General features: G+C 40.2%; 1 long non-coding RNA gene and 1 pseudogene across 1 annotated transcript; both read right to left on the bottom strand.

The window, feature by feature from the left end:
* Positions 1–13,087: 13,087 nt before the first annotated feature.
* LOC145586284 (uncharacterized) lies at positions 13,088–15,315 on the bottom strand. Its single transcript, XR_014100896.1, has 2 exons — positions 15,187–15,315; positions 13,088–13,318 (listed from the first exon to the last, which is right to left on the bottom strand). It is a non-coding gene; the product is annotated as an uncharacterized LOC145586284 (long non-coding RNA).
* A 92-nt stretch (positions 15,316–15,407) lies between these two features.
* Positions 15,408–15,506, bottom strand: LOC145566518 (small nucleolar RNA R71; annotated as a pseudogene).
* Between the last annotated feature and the right edge of the window lie 268 nt (positions 15,507–15,774).

Here is a 15,774-nt window from a genome sequence, read left to right as displayed (position 1 = left end):
TAGTCTCTGACTTCTTAGCAGACTTTCCGCTAGAAGAAGCTGAAAAAGAAGAAGATGAGTACGATTTCCCTGACGAAGATTTACTCATGACCGAAGATGATAGCTGGACGCTCTATTTCGATGGAGCTTCAAACCAAAAGGGATGTGGTGTAGGAGTCTTGTTCGTATCACCCAATGAAGAGCACATCCCAATTTCCATGAAGCTCGACTTTGATGTCACCAACAATGCCGCAGAATATGAAGCATGCATTTTGGAGTTAGAAACAGCTGTCGCCTTGGGAATTAAGAAACTCAGAATCTGCGGTGATTCTTCACTAATCATTAACCAAATCTCCAAGAGATGGAAAGTGAGAAGTGAAAGTCTCGCTACGTATCAAGCTCATTTAGAAACTCTCACGGAGCAACTAGATGAAGTGGAATATACGTATTTGCCAAGAGAAGAAAACCAGTTCGCCGACGCACTAGCTAAATTAGCATCAATGGTGCGAATTCCAGCCGATACAATCAGAATGCCACTAACCATAGAGAGAAGATATGAGCCAGCTTATGTTCATGCACTTGACGATGAACAGGAACCACAGCAAGAAGATGAGGAACCATGGTATACGGACATCCTTAATTATGTGACAAGAGGAGAATACCCTCCTAATACTGATAAAAGGGCACGCCGTGCTTTGAGGCTCCTGGCCTCACAGTATGTGCTCATCAGGGGAGAACTCCACAAGAGAACTGCAATGGGAAGAAATCTCTTATGTATAGCTAAGAAAGAAGCACATAAAACCATGGAAAACCTTCATGCTGGTATATGTGGAACTCACATGAATGCAAAGATGTTAGTCCAAAAGATTCAACGACAAGGTTACTATTGGACTACTATGGAGAGGGATTGTCACGAATACGTCAAGAAATGTATGAAGTGTCAAATCTACGCAAACTTACAACATGTTCCACCTTCGCTTCTCTATACGTATACTTCTCCATGGCCTTTCTCCACTTGGGGCATTGACATCATTGGAAAAATAACACCACCAGGACAAGGGGGGCATGAATTCATTCTCGTAGCAATCGACTAATTCACCAAATGGGTCGAGGCTGCCTCATATGCCAAGCTGACGACAAAACACGTAACTCAATTCATTGAGAAAAATATCATATGCCGCTATGGGGTACCACATGAGATGATCAGTGATAATGGAACACATTTCCAAGCCGAATGCGCGGAATTATTACAGAAATATCATATCAAACATCACCGATCATCACCTTACAGACCACAAACAAACGGAGCAGTCGAATCGGCCAACAAAAATGTGAAAACTATCATCGAAAAGATGACAGAAAATTATAAAGATTGGCCAAGTAAACTACATTTCGCCCTTTGGGGTTATCGAACCTCTGTTCGTACATCGACAGGGGCTACCCCTTTCTCTTTGGTCTATGGAGTTGAAGCTGTACAACCAATCGAGCTCGAAATACCTTCTCTTCAAATCGCATTGGAAAGCCAACTAGATGAAGTCGACTGGATTAGAGCAAGATACGACGAACTGGTCTTGCTTAATGAAAAACGCTTGGCATCTTTGCATCATGTCTAAACCTACCAACAGCGTATGGCACGATATTTTAATAAAAAAGTCAAGACCAGAAATATCAAAGAGGGTGACCTAGTGCTTAAGGCACTTCGTAAAAATGTGTTAGATCCAAGAGGCAAATTCAGACCGTACTGGTCAGGCCCGTACATTGTTAAAGCCATCGTGTCTGGCGGAGTGGCACAATTGGTAGACATGGACGGTAACGGCTTCCATAATTTAACCAACTTGGATCAACTCAAGAAATTCTATGCCTAGTCGCATGGGTTCATGACCCAATAGAGCTACGTTTGGCCTGATTCCTTTTTAGGATACGTAGGCAACCCCTTAAGGGGGCCCGGCCACTTTAAAATAAAAAAAATCCGCCCTCTATTGATCAAATACGCGCGTCGGTTCAGCACTGCGTCACGGCCAAAAAAAAAAAGGGGGGGGGGGGAATTGCCGCGACACGGGACATCCTACCGTGTCACGGTACTGTTCACCGTGACACGGTGGGCCTGAACGGAAAAAAAGTAAAGAGGAACTCCCGTGACACGGGAATTTATCCCGTCTGACGGGAAAAGTTCCCGTGCCACGTCACCCTCTGTCAGAAAAAAAAAAAAAAATTGCCGTGACGCGGGAATTTGTACCGTGTCACGGGACCCTTTTCACCGTGACACAGTGGAATTTCAGTTTTTCCGTTTTATTTTTGGAATATTGGCGCATTCGTTGCGAATTAATTGTTCGAGTTTTTATTTTCGTTCTTCCATTGCGTCCGACTCCTTGACTCGGATAAATAAATAATAAATAAAAGTCATTGTAATTTTTATTTTTAAGGCTGAAATAAAGGTGCTATTATTAAAATAAATGCGACTACAAGTATTGGCATCATATGCCTTATTTTAAATAATAATTATAAATCATAAAATGCAAAGCACTATTGATCTAATCTCTCTTCTCTTTAGGAACATCCTTCTCTTGCTCAATTAGGTCGGCCTTCACCATTAATGTGTCTTTTGTAGCCCGAACCGTCACACCCTTAGTCGAACTTTCACCCCTATCACCTTTCTTGAATTTTTTCGGTTGTTTCTCCCTATGGACCATCTTTTCTTTACCCTTCCCTTTCACATAATTCTTCTTTCTTAGCATCATAGGAGTCTTAAACTCAATTCCTTGTGTTCTCGGACCTAGACGATCTTTAGGAGGAGCCTTCTTATTTCCAAGACGACTCTTCACATCAGATTTGCGTGATCCGAATCGTTCCCTCCTACTTCTAGGGTTCAACCATGCCTTGTATGCACTTGATAAAGGAGGAGGAGCTTGGTCACTTGCAGAAACGGTCCACAAAGGTCTTCCAATCCAATAAGCCTCGTACTTGTGAATGTTACTCTCATGCAACGATACTTCACGAGGACTATCGTTATAGCGTGGGATTACTTGTTCAAGTCCATACTGCCGCATCAGTCGAGAAGGACAGTAAAAGGTCAGTTTGGAGATACTTGGAACACGGCAATATGGAGTTTCATTCGTGCCAACCATCCTAGTAAGCCTCCACCAAGGCACCATCCAACGAATGGAAAATTCCCTCTTTGCAAAGAAATTTTTCCAATCTTCATACGACATGTTCGCAGAGTAATTCTTTTTCCTACGGACTAGGTCGTTAGGGCCATATTTTTCAATATCGTCGGGGGCTTCAAATAATTCCAAACGCTCCATCAACCAAATCTGCAAAAAACAAAAAAAAAAAAAATTTTGAAGATTCCCGTGACACGACAGTTTTAACCGTGTCACGGCAGACACCCACCGTGACACGGTGCCTGTTTTGTGTCACGGGGGCTATTCGGAGAATGTTTTTACCTGAAGTAGTACCAGATAGCCCTTCCTGATGGCTTTCCGGTCAGCTTTTGCCTCGTCAAGACCACGAAATGTTTCTCCAAGGCACGTCGGCATAGGAGATCTTCCGGATTTAACATGCTCAAGCACAGACGCTAGACAAGCATGTCCTACCCTACCGTTTGCAAATAGTAGCTTGCAAAACATGCAAAAAATATATGCCCTTCTACGATATACATGATAAGACTCAAAGATAGGGCGATTAAAATATAAATTAGCAAGTTTTTCTAAGTCTACTTCATTACCACAAACAATTCTATTTAAATCTGGATCTGTTAGATTCAGATGGCGTTCAAAATCTTGGTAATAATATTCACGTAGGGTAGGCATGGCAATAAGATTTCTAGCAGGAAATCCAAAGATTGCACCAAATTCCTCCGGCAGAGGACAGATTTCATCATAATCAAATTTGAAACAGTGTGTTTCTGGACTCCAATAATCTAATGCTGCCCTAAGAAAATCATGTTCAATAGCTACGTGTCGCGGGGCTAGCAAACCCCTGTTATGAAATAATTCTAACTCTCTTTTTTCAGCATTGGTCAAAGAATAAGACTAGTCGCGCAATGTATTATCAAAATTCTGAGTCATGATTATTGAAATATGAAATTCTAAATTATTTTGTGTTTCGTAATTATGCATATCATGAATAATCTGGTCTTATTTTATAGCAAAAGCGCTCGAAACTGCCCAGAATTTATCTTTTCATACGCGTAAAACACACCGCTGAATAATACGCGTCCCGTGACACGGGAAGTTCCACCGTGTCACGGGAACCTTTGCCATGACACGGCAAGCTCTGCCGTGACACGGTACACAGTGCCGTGTCACAGCACTTCACGCGTCTTCTTTTTTTATCTTTTCCCGTATTTATCCGGATTTTTTATAGTATTTTATCTTCACCGTTTATTTTCCAGTTTTTTGAGAGTTTTGTTGCTAATAAACTTCTTACCTTTTTTTTTCTATATTATTATTATTATCTTTATTTTATTTTATTTATTTGTCACTCCATTTTCTATTATTTCTTCTTTTTTCTTTTGGGGGAAGATAATTTCATTTATTTATTTATTCATCACTTTATTTTTTATTATTTCTTTTGTCTTTTGGGGGAAGATAATTTCATTTATTTTATTTCTTTTCTTTTCGCTAGTCTTTTTATTTCCTTTTCTTGTGGGGAAGGTGCTTTTATCTTTATTTCTTTGTTTTTATAATAATTTTATTTTTGTTTTTCTTTTTCTTTTGGGGAAGGTCGGTACCCTCCATTACTCCACTTATGTTTTTTTTTTCGTCGTGTCATTAATAAATACACAATCACACACAAGGAGTCTCAAACACACACTAACACACAATAATAAATACATAAGCCGTAAATAATGTACAAAGAGTCGTAATACATAAATATGTCAAGTGTCATCATAGTATGTACAAACAAAAACCCTCGGTCAAAAATCCCTAGAGCCAGAATCGGTCTCATCTCCACCCTGTGCATGTGGTCCACCCTGTGCATATGGGAACGGCGAACCGAAGAGTCCCTCGACCATTCGAGTACGGGGAGTAGCGTCCCTACTAGTCCCCGTAGCCCTAGCAGTAGCCAAGCTCAAGGCAGGACCCGTCCAACCGGAAAACGGAGTAGACTGGCCCAGAGACACTGGAATCGTCAGTGAAGGCATCGTCCCATACATCGGAACCGAGAACAAGCCCGTCAGCGGTGGAGGAATCCCGGATAACGGAGCTGAAAATGAACCAGGATCCAAAGGAGTCAGAACAGACCCAAACTCAGGCTGTGGAGGCTGTGAAAACGACTGTCGCTACCCCTGACTCTGGCCCGGAAAGCGCTGGGAAGACTGACCCTGCTGCCACTGAGCCTCCTGAAATGGCTGAGTAGTCTGAGGCTCTCGCTGAAAATGAGAACGCCGGTGAGCCTCAGGAGATCGTCTACCACGACCAAGCTCCTCCTCGTCCGAGCCTCTGGGCCTCGAGCGCGAGCGGGACCTCCGTCGCTCCTGAAAGATACAAAATCAAAAGGTGTCAACAATGCAAAATAAAACAAATGGTAGAAATGAAAAAAATAAGTGATACCTCAAGAACGTCGCTAGAGCTCCGACAACTCGCACCACGCCGAAGCTTGATGATGCAATACTTCAGGGCGTCCACCAGCTTCATGAATCCCATCATCTCCGGGCGGTTAGGCTGAGGATAAAACAAGGAAAAGTCAGTAACAAGCAGTATTAAAAGGGTGGATAATGTGTCGAAGAAAACTCACTGGCTCAAAGACCTCGGGCAGAGACTCCTGCGCCTGTCTATAACCCTCTGGCACGTCAGCAATATGGTCCTCCGTGATACCAATCGGCCCTGGATAGCGGACAGACTGAGGAGGAATCTCGATCCTCCCCACAGGGCGGATGGTCGTCTGAAAATATGATCGAATAATCAAGTTATTCGACTATTTAAAAACAGAGACTAGTAAAGAAGATTCTCAAAATAAATCATACCTCAGGAAGACGGGGTGGAGGAGCTAGAGAGGGAAGCAAGTCCCGCGCATAGTCACTCTCCATGTGAACCAGCTCCTGCCATGGAAGAGTATAGCGCTCTCCCCTGTTGATCAGCTCTCTGATCAAGCGGGAGTCCAGCATCGACTCTGGTGGGGATGAGGGCACCACAAAGCGATCGCCGCTATGCTGACAGACGACTCGCTCCCCTAAATACCAGACAAAGCGTCCGGTACCAACCAAAATGGTACGGTACGCTGAAAGACGCAGGGCCTCAGGTAGATCAGTCATCCCGGCCCAAGGACGATACTGGACATCGATGGGAACCTGGAAACCATAAAAAAGTTAGGCGTGAAACAACGGAAACAACGCAACAAAACTAATCCTTACGCCAACGGAAGAGGTGCCTCGGCGTAGTAGCCCACGAAGTGCCGGAACGGACTCCACCCGCGACTCTCCTCGGTCACGCCAGCTGGCCCCGACAGGAAAATCATGGACCGCCCCGCGACGCCGGCGAGGAGCCAAGCCTGGGAAGTACTCGTAGAACCATAGCTGCGATAAAAGTAAACTTTAGCACATTAGTCGAACAAGCTAAAGTGAAACCAAAAGGAAAAAGATCATCACCTCTACGATTCTCCACAGGCCATAAACGGTGATAGGGGACTCGTCATTCAGCTGCCGGCAGCCATGACGTAGAGACAAAAGAAGATCCGCGTACCCAAGACTGGCCCAGCTATAGGATCCTATCTCGGGGATCCTGGCCAAAGAGGGGAGGTAGCAAAGGAGCACGCGTGAACTCCTGTCGGGAGAGAGGGTCATAGAGATCAGGATCAAGATGAAGATCCGCACCCGCTGCTCAGCCGTCGTATCCTCCATCTCAAAGCCGCGAGCTAGAACTAAAGCCAGCTCTGATCGTCCACTCCTTGGACCACCTCGAGACACTGGTCGGGTCCTGATGTACTGAACAATCGGACCCAAGAAATCAGCTACCTCAGTCGATCCCCAAGATAGATCGGACATCTGACCTACAGCCCGGTCGGTAAAGCGCAGCCCGCTGATCATGCTGAAGTCTAGAGGGGTCACCGTCATCTCCCCCCAAGCAAAATGAAAGGTGTTGGTAGTATCCCAGAAATACTCCAACAATGCGCGAACGACTGTCGCGCCGCAACCCCGGGGGCTGCGAAACCCTACAACCGCCGCGTAGAAATCGACCAAGCCAGCCGATTCCCATAAGGCGCTCGTAGTAGGATCCCTCGTAATGACCTGGTGAAGTCGAGGGATCAAATCTCCGGCTCCGGAACCATGCTGGCGAAGCGTGCCATCGACTATGCCGGAGAGTGCGCGATGAGAGACGTGGTTTTCACGGCAGAAAACCAACTGGTCCGGAGTCCACGGAGGTGGAACCCACCTACCCCTACTCGTAGAAGTCCGAGGCTCGGACTCTAAGACGTCGTCGTCCATGCCCTCAGGGACAGTGGGAGTGTCCTCCCGAAAAGCCCGACGCCGACCGTGGGTAGAAAGATCGCAATTTCGTCGTCTAGGCATGCTATTATCAAAATCTAAATGTTTAGCATCATTTCCTAAACATTTAATTCAAGTTGCATATCTATAAAACAATAAAAATACTTAGCATCATTTCCTAAGTTATTTAATTTTTTCGAATTATATGCTAAATTTTTACCTCAAGGCTAAAAATTGGCAAAATTATGGTATTTAGTTTCTCCATGACAAACTAATACTACAGTTCTCCTAGCCGCATGATACTATGTTCTCCATGACAATATAGTACATATGCAAAATATGGATCAACACATCATTTCACAAGATTCATCACCATTTTTTCACCAATTCAAGAGCAAAACATGAACATTATTTCACAAAGTAGCACCCAAAAATGGTGATTTGCTCAACTCTCCATCAAATCATGCAATTTTTGTCTCAATTTCTCACAAACACATATACATACATATACAAGTAAAATCATGGCAACAATTTCAACATAAAACTTCAAAATCAAAAACCCCCAAATTGATTTGTAAGGGTTTGTCATGAGATTATTTACGTGAAGCAAATTCAAGACAAAAAATCAATGGAAACTTACATAAATGCTTTTATAGGGTCGAAAATTAGGGAAATAGCAAGCAATTACAGCAAATTGATGAAAATTCGAACTCCAAAAGCGCGAAAAAACTTCCGGCCACCAGCAGGACCGCCGCGACACGGTCAACAAAATCCGGGACACGGCGAGGCTGTCCCGTGTCACGGTGAGCTTCACAGGCGACGGAGCTCTGGCGACTCAGACGGCAGCTCCGGTGACTCTGTCAGCGACTTCGAACAACAGCAACAGCAGTAGGAAGCACGAAACAACAGTAGCAGCAGCCCGCAATAAAATAAAAAAAAGAGAGAAAATGCAGGAAAACCGTGACACGGTGGTAGAAACCGGCCGACGGGAAGCAAAACCGGGCACCGGTGAGAGCTCGACGAGACACGGCAACCCAAGGAGTTTTTTTTGAACTTTTTGGAGTGAGAGTGGAGATGAGAAATGGCGAAAATGGTAGAGCAAAAATGCGAATTTAAAGGGAAAAAGTAATCGTGCAACGGATTCCGTTAACCGTGCAACGGTTACCGTTATTGTGTAACGACACAATTTGACGTGGCGCGTTGACCAATTCAAACAACAAAATAAAAAAAAGGGGGGCAAAAAGTTCCCGTGACACAGGATTCTGTCCCGTCTGACGGGAGTTATTCCTGTGTCACGGCGATCCTGTGACGTGGCGCGGCAATCCTGCACACTGTCAGCGAATGTTCCTGGCGTTTTTGACTAGTTTGACTGATTTTCCGAGCTTATTGGGCGATTATTTTTTTCGCTAGAATTACGCGGAAAATTCTAACTGATATTTAAGGGGGATTAAAATTACTATTTTACCCTGGCAAGCGTCAAAGTCTATTTTTCGGCATTTTAAGCATTTGATATGGTCAGATAATCGGCTTAAAATTATGAATCATCTGCGGCCCACGTTCGGGGATAATCGAACCATCATACACTTACCAATATTAGCAATCGTCGGCTTTCCTCAGGCTTGGAAAGCGTTATCGGTGGATTTTTCTTCAAGTATAGAAAACCGCCAAGTCGGCTTTCCTCAGGCTTGGAAAGCGTTATCGGTGGATTTTTCTTCAAGTATAGAAAACCGCCAAGTCGGCTTTCCTCAGGCTTGGAAAGCGTTATCGGTGGATTTTTCTTCAAGTATAGAAAACCGCCAAGTCGGCTTTCCTCAGGCATGGAAAGCGTTATCGGTGGATTTTCTTCAAGTATAGAAAACCACAAAATTCCTTTGCCGGCTTTCCTCAGGCATGGAAGGCATTATCGGTGGATTTCTTCAGGCATAGAAAGACACCAAATTTGTTTGTCGACTTTCCTCAGGCATGGAAAGTATTATCCGGTAGCTTTCTTCAGGCTTAGAAAACTACCAAACTCTTCAGTCGGCTTTCCTCAAGCATGGAAAGCTTTTCAACAAATGTCACTCGGTGGATTCCTTCAAGCTTAGGAAGCTGCCAAATTCGTTTGTCACCGATATACTGGTGCTAGATACGTATTCTATCCCGTTACTCTTTTATCTGTGGAATTAACATTTTTCTGCAGGTATCGGCGTATGCAGAGTGATTAAGGATCGCAGAACGTCTTAAATCATTCTCCGTCCCTATCGGCTACTTTGACTATCGTTTTCAAAACTGACGTTTCTACAAACTCAGTCAAAGTGGGGGCTTCTGTAGACACCTAAAAATGTCTCCCCAAAACCAAACCCGATGATAAATAACCTTTCACCGCCACTATTGGTCGGGTTTAGTATTTAATCCCGAGAGTGCGTAAAAAATCGTATTTTAAAATCATATTTTTGAACGGTCCATGGTTTAGTCTTGATGTTTGGTAAAAGCATAGTTTTAATTTCAGCCCAACTTATTTTAAACCCAAACCTTTTTTTATTTTGTTTTATTATTTTTGGCCCAAACCTTTTATTTATTTTTATTTAATTATTTTCTTATTTTAGCCCGAATAATAAAAGCCAGAAAAAGCCCGAAATTATCAATCGGCACTTAAAAAGCCGAAAGAAATTAGGGTTAAAAAAGAATTTAGACGGAAAAATGGACTGGAAGTTCCCGCGCCACGGCAGGCTGCCACCGTGTCATGGGAATGTTTCCCGTCTGACGGTGGAACTTCCCGTGACACGGGACGTTCCGTGTCCTTTCCGCGTAAACCCTTAACGCGTTTTTCATCCCGTTTTCTGAAAATTTCCCGCGTCACTCCAAAACTGTACCGTGTCACGGGAAAGTGTACCGTCTGACGGTGGGGCTTCCCGTGTCACGGTACAGTCTGACCGTGTCACGGGATACTTTTTTAGGGTTTTTATCATTTTAGGGTTCCGTGTGCTCCCTCAGCACATTTTCCCTATAAATACCCCCTCATTTCTGATGAACGGGGCACCGAGAATTTTATTATTATTATTTTCTCTCTTCTATGCTATTAACCTAAACACTAGCCTACCCTTTTCACTTCAAAATTCCTTCTTCAAGCACTCAAAGGAGTCCATATTTTACTCGAGGTTCTGTCCTTAAGCCAAGGCGTGAAAGGTAGAACTGTTTGAGGGTTTGGCCCTAAAATCAACTTTATTTCATTTAATTTAATTTAGTTATTATTTTCTTGAAGTTACTAACTCGTTTATTATTTTGTAGTTGCAAACAAACAGATTCAAAGTAAGGATCATGCTCCTTTTATATTATTATTATTTTTCTAACGATTTTATGTTGTTGGAATTGTGATTAAATTGGTTTTAATATTAATGTTTATTCTATTATATTTATTTTGATCACCATATTTCATGTTTAAAGGGAATATGTAATTGAAAATCACGCCTAATAAGATAATTTGGACAACCGGTTTAGGATCCTTTTAATCTTATTATTAATCGAAGTGATCACAATATTTTAGAATTATGTGTGCATTAATATTAAACCAATTTAGTTAAATAATAGTTTGGAGCGAATTAAATTATTGTTTGTATGCCTTTGAGATCACAGGAATGCTTTTCAATATAAGAATCGAGTAGAGGCCAATACGGGCGAATGTGACTCCATGACTCACTTCGTACCATCATCCCCGATCCTCCTTTCGTGGTTCCGAACCATATGGAGTTAGTAATCTCATGGATTATGAATGAGGTGTAACCTTCACGGGTCAATCGTTGTTGCCTATCGTTGTCCCTTATCGTGGTTGCCTTTTTATGATCCGTGAACAGTTTACAAGTTCCTTAAAAACTTGTTGGCGGCTCCCTACTTTATTTGTCCCTAATCGTAATGTCAATTCCCACTTCCTATGAGTTCCAAGCATATTCACACATGCTTTTAACGTAGGCGCACTTCAAACGACGCCTACAATACCCTATTTTAAATATTCTCAAAATCAAATGGACTCATTACTTAATTCTAAACTACAATTAAATTTAATTATGGAATAATTAGTAAATTTTATTCCACTATTAAACCTTTTAACGTTTCATCTTATGATAAATGGTTTTTCCTAAATGTTTTAAGAGTAATTCGTCGTTAAACATTAATAAAAATCATGCCCATATTTAATATGCTTGATTTCTTTTATGCAATTGTGAATGTTGTCGTTCACTTATTTCATAGGTTTAGTTATGATTACTTTGCAAATCTTAGCATCTTCATTGTCGAACACTTTCATAATAAGATGATAAAATTTGACAGTGTTATGGATTATATGTGATTTAGGATTTATTGTCCAAGTGATGGCTCCCACTCATTTCCATGTTTCGAGATCTCCAACTTGACAAACTACAATCATGAACATTCAACAACGATCTTTCCATTGAACATCTTTCTTACTATTGCCTTAAGGAAACAATATTCTCAACAAATATTTTAGTAGACTTTCTAATGGTTCTTTGCTTAGATTTTATTCCAAATGGGTCACAATGATTTGGGATACCCTTATCACTTGTGATCATGGAAATTTAGCTTAAATTTCCACACATTACACATGGATGTGCGTCCATGTTACCATTCCAAGCCTCTAAGCATTTTCAGCTCGTGCTGATAAATGGCTTCCTTGTTAAGGATCTTGATCCTTGCTAAGGATGTGCTTACAACATCAATTCTCAAATTTGATTTGTTTTCATGCATCAAGAACTCATCTCTTTTACTTATTCAAGTACTTTAGATGCTTTTTATATATAATAATCCAACGATCCATTACTTATATTTAAATTGATTTGTACTTTTTACTTCTCATGCTCTAAGCATGTAAGTTGTGTGGTGTCTCCATAGCATACATGGTGGTCTCAATTGTATAATTGTTTCCAATTTTATTCCATTCATGTGAGCTTTTAGCTCATCTAATTTCACCGAGTCCTGCTAAACTATTGTTTATGTGATATGGTTGAAAGTCTCTACTAGAGTCTTTCTTATTTGACTTAGTATTTTCTTAGCTTATACTTAGTTCAAACATTTACTTAGTTTTATACACACGGGTCGAAAGCCTTTCAAAATCCAACATGTTTAACACAGCAAATTCCTTTACTCATTTAAACATTTTATTATACACTACTACAAAAGGCGTGTTATTTGGACGCTTTTTAGGTCTTTTTTTTACGCTAAAAAGCGTCGAAAATCCGTGAGTTGAGAATTTTGAGGGACACAAAAAAGCGTCGAGAATTTCGACGCTGTTTTGTGTCCTAACTAATATACGAAGTGTCGGAAAATACTAATTTCGCGCATTTTCCCAACTTTGTGTAATTTTTTAGCGACGCTTTTACAAGTCCACATACTCAAATTTAGCGATGCTTTTTTTTTGTCTTGCGTTTATTCGTGTCAGCCATGCTATGGCGGGAAACTCTTGAAATGTGAAAATATGCAAAATATGTAGACATTAAAAAGCGTCTAGAAATTTTTTTTAAGCTTTTTTTTTTCTTTTTTTTTCCTTTTATTAAATTATTACCATCATACATACATTATAGTTATTTAAATTTATCATAAATTAAATTAATAACATTAAAATGAAGTAAACAAATATTCTATATAACTAGATCAGATTAAAAAAAAACAATAATTAATCAACAATAATAAGAGTATGTGGTTAATGAAATTACCAAATTTATAAGCGAAAACATCAACACAATTAATAAAAATAAAAAAAAGAAAAGGCGTCACATATTATAGTAGCTTATCCCTAAATAAATACATCACTAATATAATTAAGACTAAAAACAAAAATAGATAGATGATGGCGTTATAGACTATATAGTTGCTTGATTTGATGCTCAAGTGTTCCAGCCTATTCTCTTGTTGCACCTACATTGCCTTTTCCAATCATAAAAAAAATACAAAATATAAATTAGTACATTACACAATATAGGCTTACAAACACACACACACACACACACACACACACACATACACACAAGAGCTCTGAATTTCACACACACACACACACACAAGTAAACAGTATTTTTTTTTTTTGATGCAACAAGTAAACAGTATGTAAGTAAGCAATGTGTGTATTTAGCTATATATTTTCTATTCTATTAGTGCATAAATTGTAGGTTGAAAATAAATTTCAAATCAGAACTAAAATATAGAGCTAAGATTAGTTATTCAGATTAAGCAAGACATGTTTAATTACAAGCATGACAGTAAGTTTGCTGAATTTAGTAGCATCAAGCAAGCTAAGAAATTATCTTAATCTTACTTAGCAGACCAACACATTATGCATTTTATTCTGTCAGATTATTCTGCTTTACTTGTTTACTTCTGATTTCCGGATTATAATAGCAGAAGAGTAGCTTGTAATTGGACACTAACTCGTTAAATTTCTTTTGCATTACTTAAAAAAAATGAAGCATACATAATTTTTTTACAGCTTTCTCATAGAAGATATAATTTGTGTGCATTCAGATGAATTTGAAGCACAATAATCCTATCAGATTATTAACAACTTAAATTAGCCATTCCATTCACCAATTGTAAATAAGCTTTAAGCATACAAGAACTCAAGAGTGAACTTGATTGCATGAAAGACCAAACACATATTGAAATCAGATTAGTCTGCTAAGCAACAACTTAAGTATAAATGTATCAAATCTGATTTTCAGTTCTGAACTTCAGATCTGAAATTCAGTTCTGAACTTCTGATCTGAAATTTAGCTTTGAATTCAATTTTGAATTTAGTTCTGAAATTCAGCTCTGAATTCAGTTCTAAAATTCAGCTGTTAATTCAGTTCTAAAATTCAGAGCTCAATTCATTTCAGGATTTCAGCTTAGTATTCAGTTTAAGGGTAACGTAGATAATGAGTCGAGGCAAGCATGGGTTGGTCTGCTTACCTCAGTCCAAAACTCAGAAACTACAGGCAATGCACTCGGCTTAAGCTATGGCAACAAGATGGAGCCAATATTAATTTAATTATAACCCCTAAAAAGTTCATATGCAATAAGCCACTCATCAAGATGGGAAAAATATGTGCCATCTTATTTGATTGTCAAAAGCTGTTATACCAGTGTGTTCTTTCATACTGGGGATTGGCAAAAACTGCAAATAAGGAAGGGTAACAATGGTCAAAAACTCAAAACAAGAAACGTAGGTATTTTTAATACAAAGAAAACTTTAAGGGTAGATAATGAGCCGAGGCAAAGCATGGGTTGCTCTACTTACCTTAGTCTAAAGCTCATAAAATAAAGGCACAGTACTCAGCCTAAGCTATGGCAACAAGATGGATGGGACAATCTGTTAAATTTGGCATGCTAAACAAGGGACATACCAACTTGAGACCAAATATCTAAACCATCAATTAATGGGAGGCCAAATATTTACCCACACAAAAGCAAAAGAATAAACAGTTCACAATCTTGTTTAATACAAATAAGGCAGATTGGGGATTGGCAAAAACTGCAAATAAGACGGTTTTTATTTGATTCCTAAAAACCAACAACTGTCTAAGCAAGAAAACTGAACAAGTCCAACAAGAAATTCAAAATACAGAAGTTGTAATGTGATGAGAAAACAGAGAAGTAAGGCAGTTCATTAGATAAAAGGAAAGGGGGTAGTTCATCGGTTCATACAATTTTTAACCATCAACATGAGCCATGCAATTATAAGACTTTTGGTCCACAAAAATAGGGACTCTAGCATCTAAACACAACACATGATATAAAGAGAAATGCGACTTTGTTACCTGGTTGTTTGCCATTTCTAAGAATTCAGATGTTTTCTTTAGAAGAATTAGAGATCTATTCCCTTAACGAACTGCACCTACAATCTCATAAAACTATTCAACAAGTGCATTAAGAAGAATATTGTTAAGGAGGTTAAGCTAAATTCTCTAAGGACATGGGACGAGGTTACCAAGGAATTTTTGTACCGTATCTATCCACAAAAGAAAACGGCGGAGGCTAGAGCTTTGATTCAAGATCTCAAACAAAATCCAAGTGAGAGCCTCCATGAAGCGTGGGAGAGATATAAAGAGTATCAAAGGGAGTGTCCTCACCACGAAATTCCAACCTATCAAACTATTCAAATTTTCTATGGAGGCCTAAGTCCCTAAGGCAAGTCATGCCTTGATGGGGGAGCCAGAGGTCCCATCATGAATAGGACGGAGGAAGAAGTGGTAGACATCATTGAGGATGTGGTGAGGTACTATATAGATTGGCAAGATGGTGAAAGGGATTCAACTAGCAAGAGTATCTCTTCAGTGTACTCGGTTGATCATCTAAATGCAATCAACAATCTCTCCTCACAAATGACAAACTTGGGAAAGGAAATG

Source organism: Chenopodium album, chromosome 1, assembly GCF_948465745.1.
Source record: "Chenopodium album chromosome 1, dcCheAlbu1.1, whole genome shotgun sequence".
NCBI lineage: Eukaryota > Viridiplantae > Streptophyta > Magnoliopsida > Caryophyllales > Amaranthaceae > Chenopodium > Chenopodium album.
The sequence above is the reverse complement of the archived record's forward strand: the minus strand, read 5'-3'. Positions and strand labels throughout refer to the sequence as shown.